The sequence below is a fragment of the Mus caroli genome, unplaced genomic scaffold (genome assembly GCF_978045245.1).
Source record: "Mus caroli unplaced genomic scaffold, Mus_caroli_1 scaffold_6, whole genome shotgun sequence".
NCBI lineage: Eukaryota > Metazoa > Chordata > Mammalia > Rodentia > Muridae > Mus > Mus caroli.
The window spans coordinates 107,699,975-107,706,663 of NW_028227261.1; the positions used below are offsets into that span (position 1 = coordinate 107,699,975).

Consider the following 6,689-nt stretch of genomic DNA (forward strand, 5'->3'; position numbering starts at 1 on the left):
GTCATTCGACATGGAGGACCAGTGGTAAGAGCCCAGAGGTGTAAGGCTTTGTGAATGAAGCTGCTGGACAAGCTGACTTTACTGTGTCCTTAGGGATCCTGGGAACTGGGATGCCGGCTCATCTGCTGAGGCCCGAGCATGGAGCATCATCAGAGGCACTGGGGAAACCCCGGGAGCCAAGCCAAATCCTTGCCTTGCTTGTCATCCTCTAGAATAATGACAGTCCTGTTCAAGGGGCAGGTGTGGTGCTTAACTGGCAGTCTGCAGGCTCCTCACAAGGAAAGCACTCTGACACCCAAGCTCCTGGTCATTTTTTTCCTGTCTGTCAGGTGGGGGTCGGGCTGCAGGAACTATTCATCAGCCACTTGGCACTGCCACATTGACCAACACGGAGCTGGGGACAGGCAAAAGAGCTGGGTGATGGGATGTATCAGCCAGATTGATTGCAAGAATGAATGGAAAATATTTGTTAATTGGATAGCAATTAACTTAATGCACATAATTCAGTGTGCAAACCACAGTCATACAGAATACAGAGCAAAGAAAACTGCCAGGCAGAGCAACACCAGGTGCCTGCTGTCAGCTCCACTCCCCTTCTGCTAGGAGCTTAAATGTGTCCTTTGGCATCCCTGAGAAAGGATGACTTTTTTTAAAGTAATTTTTGACTGGGAAGGTTTGGCCACATCATTACCAATGAGTCTATTTTGTCATGCAGGATTCGGCCTGTTGACATCTTTCCATCCTCTACTGAATGTCCCAAGAATGGACGCAGTTGCTGCCACGGCCCCATGAGGTTTCAGTATGTGCGGAACCTGGGCAGCAGCCCTGGGAGCCCTTCTGGCAATCTTATACCTGGAGGAATACTCCATACTGGCTCCTGCCCACACTCCTAGACATCCCTGCAGCTTCCAGCATTTTCTACAGATTTGGCCTTGCCTCTCTGCACAATGAGCCATTCAGAACACTCGCACAGTGCTTCCTACATGACGGTATTGCTACTTGAAGTAGGGTCTACTCCCCAGGACATCCATAAGAGGTGAAATCCCAATAAGGACCCCAGGGATGTGTGTGTGCATTGCATCATGAGAAATCATGTACTGCTCTTACCGCAGCAAATAAGCATTATATGCTTGCTGTTACCTCCCAATCTGTGGCCTGCAGGTGCATAGAATGTGACCCAGCACATCTGTAGATGACATCGTGCTCCATGTCAAAAGGTAACTAGGGCGATGCTAGGTCTCCTTCATATCCAAATAGGCACACACTGTGGCTATCTACGTATCCATATGTAAGTTCCCTGCCCTTCCAGGGCCACCATTCTTGCCAATTACAGCAAAGGGATGCTCAGAGAAGTTAATTTGGTGGAGATTTGGACTCAACTTACATATGAAATTCGCCACTTAGGAATTGTAAGCACAGCAGAGGGAGTGCTGGGGTGTGCTCATCCCACCCGAGGTCCAGAGACATGAGACCTGGTTGGAGTCCTGTTGACACCAATGAGGGCAAGCAGAGCATATCACCTGTCTCTGGAGCCTGGGTTTCCCTGTGCAAAGCAGAGAGACAGCAGATGCTCTGTGTTGAGGTTGCAGGGAGGAGTGTGGTCATACACGCTGGAGCTGGAGCGCAGTGTCCGCTGAGAAGTGCAACACAAAAACTAGTTAATGGCTTTATTCTCCTGCCCCCCCCCCAACACTATGGTGGAAGAGGAAGAAGCTCAGAGAATGAGGAAGTTGCAGTAGGTGGAACTTCAGAGTTGCCATGGGAACCAAAGCTCTGAGGCTGATCAAGGCAGGAAATACCATCTGGCTTTAAAACACCAAAAAAGCCTCCACTCACCCCGGACTTCTTTCTGTAAACAGTGAAATTAACAGCATCCCTGGCTGCCATGTCAGCCCAGAGCGAGCAGGGGATGGCTTGTCATTCTCTTGCTGTCCATGGTCAGATCTGATCTAGCAGAGCCCCTCAGGAGATTCTGATTCACTGGCTGTCATATGCAGAGACTTAAGTCACCCGGTAACCCTGAGCTGAAATGAGAGGAAACCCCCCCCCCCTCATCCTCAACCCTTCCGCAGCCTCTGCAGACCTGAGGGAAGGATATAAGTGGTACCCAGAGACAGCAGCAGGGAAACAAGGGTCGCAGCCAGTCCCAACTCTGGAACATCAGGTCCATGACAAAGCAAAGTCAGATTTTCAGTAAGTTCACTGTGACTTTCCCTCCTGCCTTTGCGATTTATTCCCTTGCTTCCTGGGAAACACTAGGCTTGGGACTTCTCTGGCTCCCCATAGGCTCCAAGTGCAATGTTTCTTGAGTCTTGAATCTCCCAGGAATCTGGCAAGGGGAGATCTAGCACATCTGTTGGTGTTTCTGTAAAGTGCACATATGAAAATGAACGGGAATGCGGTTTTCAAACAACAGGGCTGTGCCCTTAACGCTTTTCAGGATCCAGGGGGAACACCCTCTTTTTGACAGCCCCTCAGGGTGAGCACTCATGGGGATGGTGACTTTTACCACAGGGATTGCCAGGAACCACGTAGGCAGAGAGCACTACTGGGAGTCTGGACTCAGGGTGCTGTGCTGTGCTGTGCTGTGCAGCCTCGCTTGCCCTCTCTGAGCCCGCCTTCTACATCATAAGAGAGTTCTATGGGAGTGTCTCAGGCACCTTCTCCAGTCTTGAGGTGCTGTGACCTGAGAACCTGTTGCTGCTGAAATCACCCGATGTTTTCTTCATCCAGTAACACCAACCAGAGTTTAAAGTCCTTTGTGACTGGGCTCTAGAAATTTCCTGGGAGTGAGACTTGGGGAGGAAAATGGTCTCCATGTCCTTCAAGCTAAGGGGCCACCTCGAACCATCATGTCCGCGCAACTCTAGAGCCTTTACACTAACCTGTCACAAAGGGTGTCGGTGGCCAAGCACTTGGCTGTGTTTGCTCTAAGTCAGCCCACTACATCCTCTGACACCCAGACTGTGCCTGAGCGCCTCATCCATGAGGCCACGGGCAGCTTCATTCCTGGGCTTACGAAGACTTGTTCTGCAGTGACACCCTCCCTCACTTGACATGGAAAGTCTCCTGGGGCCCTCACTTACCAGGCTCTGGAAGGGCAGGCCTTTCCAGCTCCCTGCACCTGTTTGGCGCTGTGCTGTCGGAACTACTTCCCAGTAGGCAGCAAGCTTCAGCAGCCAGATGTCGGATCTCTGGGGCTGCCAGAGCGCTGAGTACTACCTAAGGAGAGGAGACCTGGGAAGTGCCATGTGTGACTGCTGCTCACCTGCTTCCCAAGGCAAGAGGATGGCGGGGAGCAGCCAGAGAGAACACGAGGAAGGCCAGAGAAAGGCCTCAGCCCTCAAATCAAATAGCTCCACTGTTCACTCAACCGGGAGAAAGGATGGTTTGCCTACCTGTTCACCTAGCAGTGTTACATCAGTGTGGAACCGTTCAGTCTCACAGCTCCCTCCATAAAGTGGGGGAATAAATCCCTCCTATTGTGATAATGGGGGGGGATTAAATAAGAAAAGGTCTCCCTGTACATACCACACAATGTGGTGGGGCCCTGAATGCCTCTAATCATAACCCTTAGGAAAGAGAGGCAGGAGGATCACAATTTGGAGGCCAGTCTGGATTATATAGCTATATTCTGCCTCAGAACAAAAGCCTCCTTAGTTTAGTGAAGCATATGAACAATTCTAGCCACTGGAAGGCTGAGGCAGGGGGATACAAGTTCATAGCCAGCCTGGGCTACAATAGGAAGCCCTTAGACCAAATGAAACAATCCCTACAGGCTGGGGAGGTCTTCAGTTCCTCTCCTATCCACATGTCCTCATGTTCTCAGGGAAGGTGCACACTCCAGGTCAGGGGACAGCGGTGCTGTGTGCAGATTCCCCCTTGGCTTTCTGCCCTACTGCTGTGTGTCTGACCCCAAGTTTGAAGCAGCCGTGAAGTGGTCACATTCTGAACCTTTGAACAAACTTGAAGGCCTGCAAATGAACGTGAGGTGTGCCCACCACTCCCTCTAGACAGGACACCTGAGGGGTGGGAGCTGATGTGCCCACTTTCAGTTTCCCTTCACGTTTCTTGCCGTTCCCTGGAAGGGGACCTGCTTTGGAAGCCAGCTGTGCTCCACACATAATGCATGTCTTTCCCTCCTATTCAGCATTGCTATTTCCAGCTATGGTATCACTGGCAATGGCGATGGTTAGTGTGGTTTGCAGAGAACAAAATCTTTGGCAAAGAATAGTCCTCAACCTGGGAAACAGGCAGAGAACATCCACCTCCCAGGACACAGGGTCAACACAAGGCCGAGCAGGAAACCTGGAGGGACAAGCTTCCACTTTGTTCCCACAGTTTCTGCTGCTTAGAGAACACAGTCCAGGACGCTGCATGGATGTGACTCTTGGTTTTGTTTTTGTTTGAGATAGAATTCCATACTATATAGACCAGGCTGATCAAACAAACTCACCATCTTCCTGCCTCAACCCTGCAGCTCCCCATCTCTGGGATTACAGCTATATACCATGACACCTATCTCAGACTCCTTGACAAGATTCAAATTAAATAAACAAACAATCACCAAGCAAGCCCTGAGAGAAATGATAATAATAATAAATAAATTGGGCTGCATGAAAGTTAAAGATGACTGGAGGGTACAATCTACATCTGACGCATCAGGGGTGAGCGGTTGGATTCAGAAGCACTCGCATACCCAGGGAAGTGGTTGTCCTTCCTCGGAGAGACACATGAGCCAGGTCCTCAGTGGAAGCCCAGTCCCATCAGTGGCATCAGACACCAACAGTCTCTCCCTGCCAGTTTCATTCTTCAGAAAGGTAGATGGATTCAGTGTGGGGCAGACGTGCTTTGTAACAGCTGGCACAGCCAGTTCTGCAAAGCAGGCTGTTATTTGTTTGTTTTTGTTCTGAGGCAGGGTCTCATGTGGTCCAGGTCAGCCTCAAATGCAGCTGAGACTTACCTTGAAACCCCCCCCCCAATGTGTGTGTGTGTCTGTGTGTGTATGCCTGTGTGTCTCTGTGTCCATTTGTGTCTGTGTGTGTCTGTATGTGTGCCTGTGTGTCTCTGTGTGTGTCTCTGTGTCTTGCGTGTCCGTGTGTGTGTGTGTCTGTGTCCGTTTGTGTCTGTGTGTGTGTCTCTGTGTGTGCCTGTGTGTCTCTGTGTGTGTGTCTGTGTCTTGCGTGTCCGTGTGTGTCTGTGTGTGTGTATAGATGTTTGAAGGCCACAGGTACTAACCCTAGGGATTCTGCTATCGCTGCCTCCTCAGCACAGGGATTAGAAGCATGCACCACCATAGCTGGGACTCTTACCTGCATACTCAGGTCCCCTGATTGCGAGCACTTTGCCAGCTAAGCTGTCTCTCCAGCCCTGCTTTAAGCTGGTAGTTTTGCTTTCACCTCCCGAGTGCTGGGATTACAGTTGTTGCCTCTGGGACTGACTGGTGCAGTGCTGGGGACTGAAGACAGGATTCTGTGTAGTGAAGCAAGGGCTCTATCAACAGAGCTACATGCTAGCCCCAGACCGGCATATTGTAGCTCAAGCCGATTAGCTTGGGCTGTACCTGCCTGTGGTGCTGGCCCCAGGCCTTGTGTTCTGAGGAGTCTCCCAAAGGTCCCATTTCCCAGGCTCACATCAGCTGACTTCTGGCCGGAGGCCTCAGCAGGCTCTGCTGCACTTTTCTCCAGAGGGAAGACACCAGTGCCTCAGGGAGCTCTCCTGGGGGTCAGGGCTGTCTTAAGGGTGCCCGTGGGACTGCCCCCCTGCATGAGGGAAAAGCTTCAAGCTGAGGAAAAGCAGAAGTCAGGAGCAGCAGGCTCTCTTCCATGTGGGCCTCGGGAGGTGCCCTCGGAGGCAGTCGTATCACCTCCAAAGATTGCTCTGGACAGCAAGTCAGCCAGCTTTCTCAGGTGGCCTCTTGTCAGTCTGCTCCCCCAGCAGGGAACAGTACTCACCTTCTGCTCTTGTCCGTACTAGGGATATCTCAACCCTCTGTACCTCCAGTCCCCCAGTGTCCTGTGTACGGCCCTCTGTGGTAAACACTGTTTTCTGGTTAGACTGATTAATACCCAGGGCCAAGCAGCCCCAACCCTGGCCACAGTACCTCAAGGGAGTGCCTGCCTGTTCCTATGGATACAAGCACAAAAAAGGCTCCCATCCGTGGAGAGTTGGAGCAAGCACAGAGACTTCTTAAATTTTTATTTTTTCTAAGTGGGTTTATTTTATTTTTATTTTATGTGCATTGGTGTTTTGCCTGCATGTGTATCTGTGTGAGGATGTCAGATCCCCTGGAACTAGAGCTGAAGACAGTGTTAAGCTGCCATGTGGGTGCTGGGAATTGAACCCGAGTCTTCTGGAAGGGTAGACAGTGCTCTTAACTGCTGAGCCATCTGTCCAGCCCCACTCTACCCTTTTTATAACATTTTAAAGCGGAGTATTTTGTACCAAGGCTGGCCTTGCGTTTGTTGGGAATAACATTGAGCTCCTAAGCCTCTTGTTTCCACCTCTCAAATACTGGGATTACAGATGTGTCCCACCACAGCATTTTATGGGAAGGTTCTGGGTTCATGCCAGGCAGGCCCTCTATCCACTGAGCTACACGCCTAGCTCAGGGGTGGAGGTGGAAAAGTGGAAGGAGCTGGAAAAGAAGTTCTTGTGACATCATCAAAGATTGTGGGCTCTGTTTTGTG

General features: G+C 50.9%; 1 long non-coding RNA gene across 1 annotated transcript; it reads right to left on the reverse strand.

Moving 5' to 3' along the window:
- Positions 1-1,576: 1,576 nt before the first annotated feature.
- LOC147004325 (uncharacterized) lies at positions 1,577-5,619 on the reverse strand. The gene is made up of 3 exons (XR_015047248.1): positions 5,313-5,619; positions 3,087-3,222; positions 1,577-1,633 (listed from the first exon to the last, which is right to left on the reverse strand). It is a non-coding gene; the product is annotated as an uncharacterized LOC147004325 (long non-coding RNA).
- Between the last annotated feature and the right edge of the window lie 1,070 nt (positions 5,620-6,689).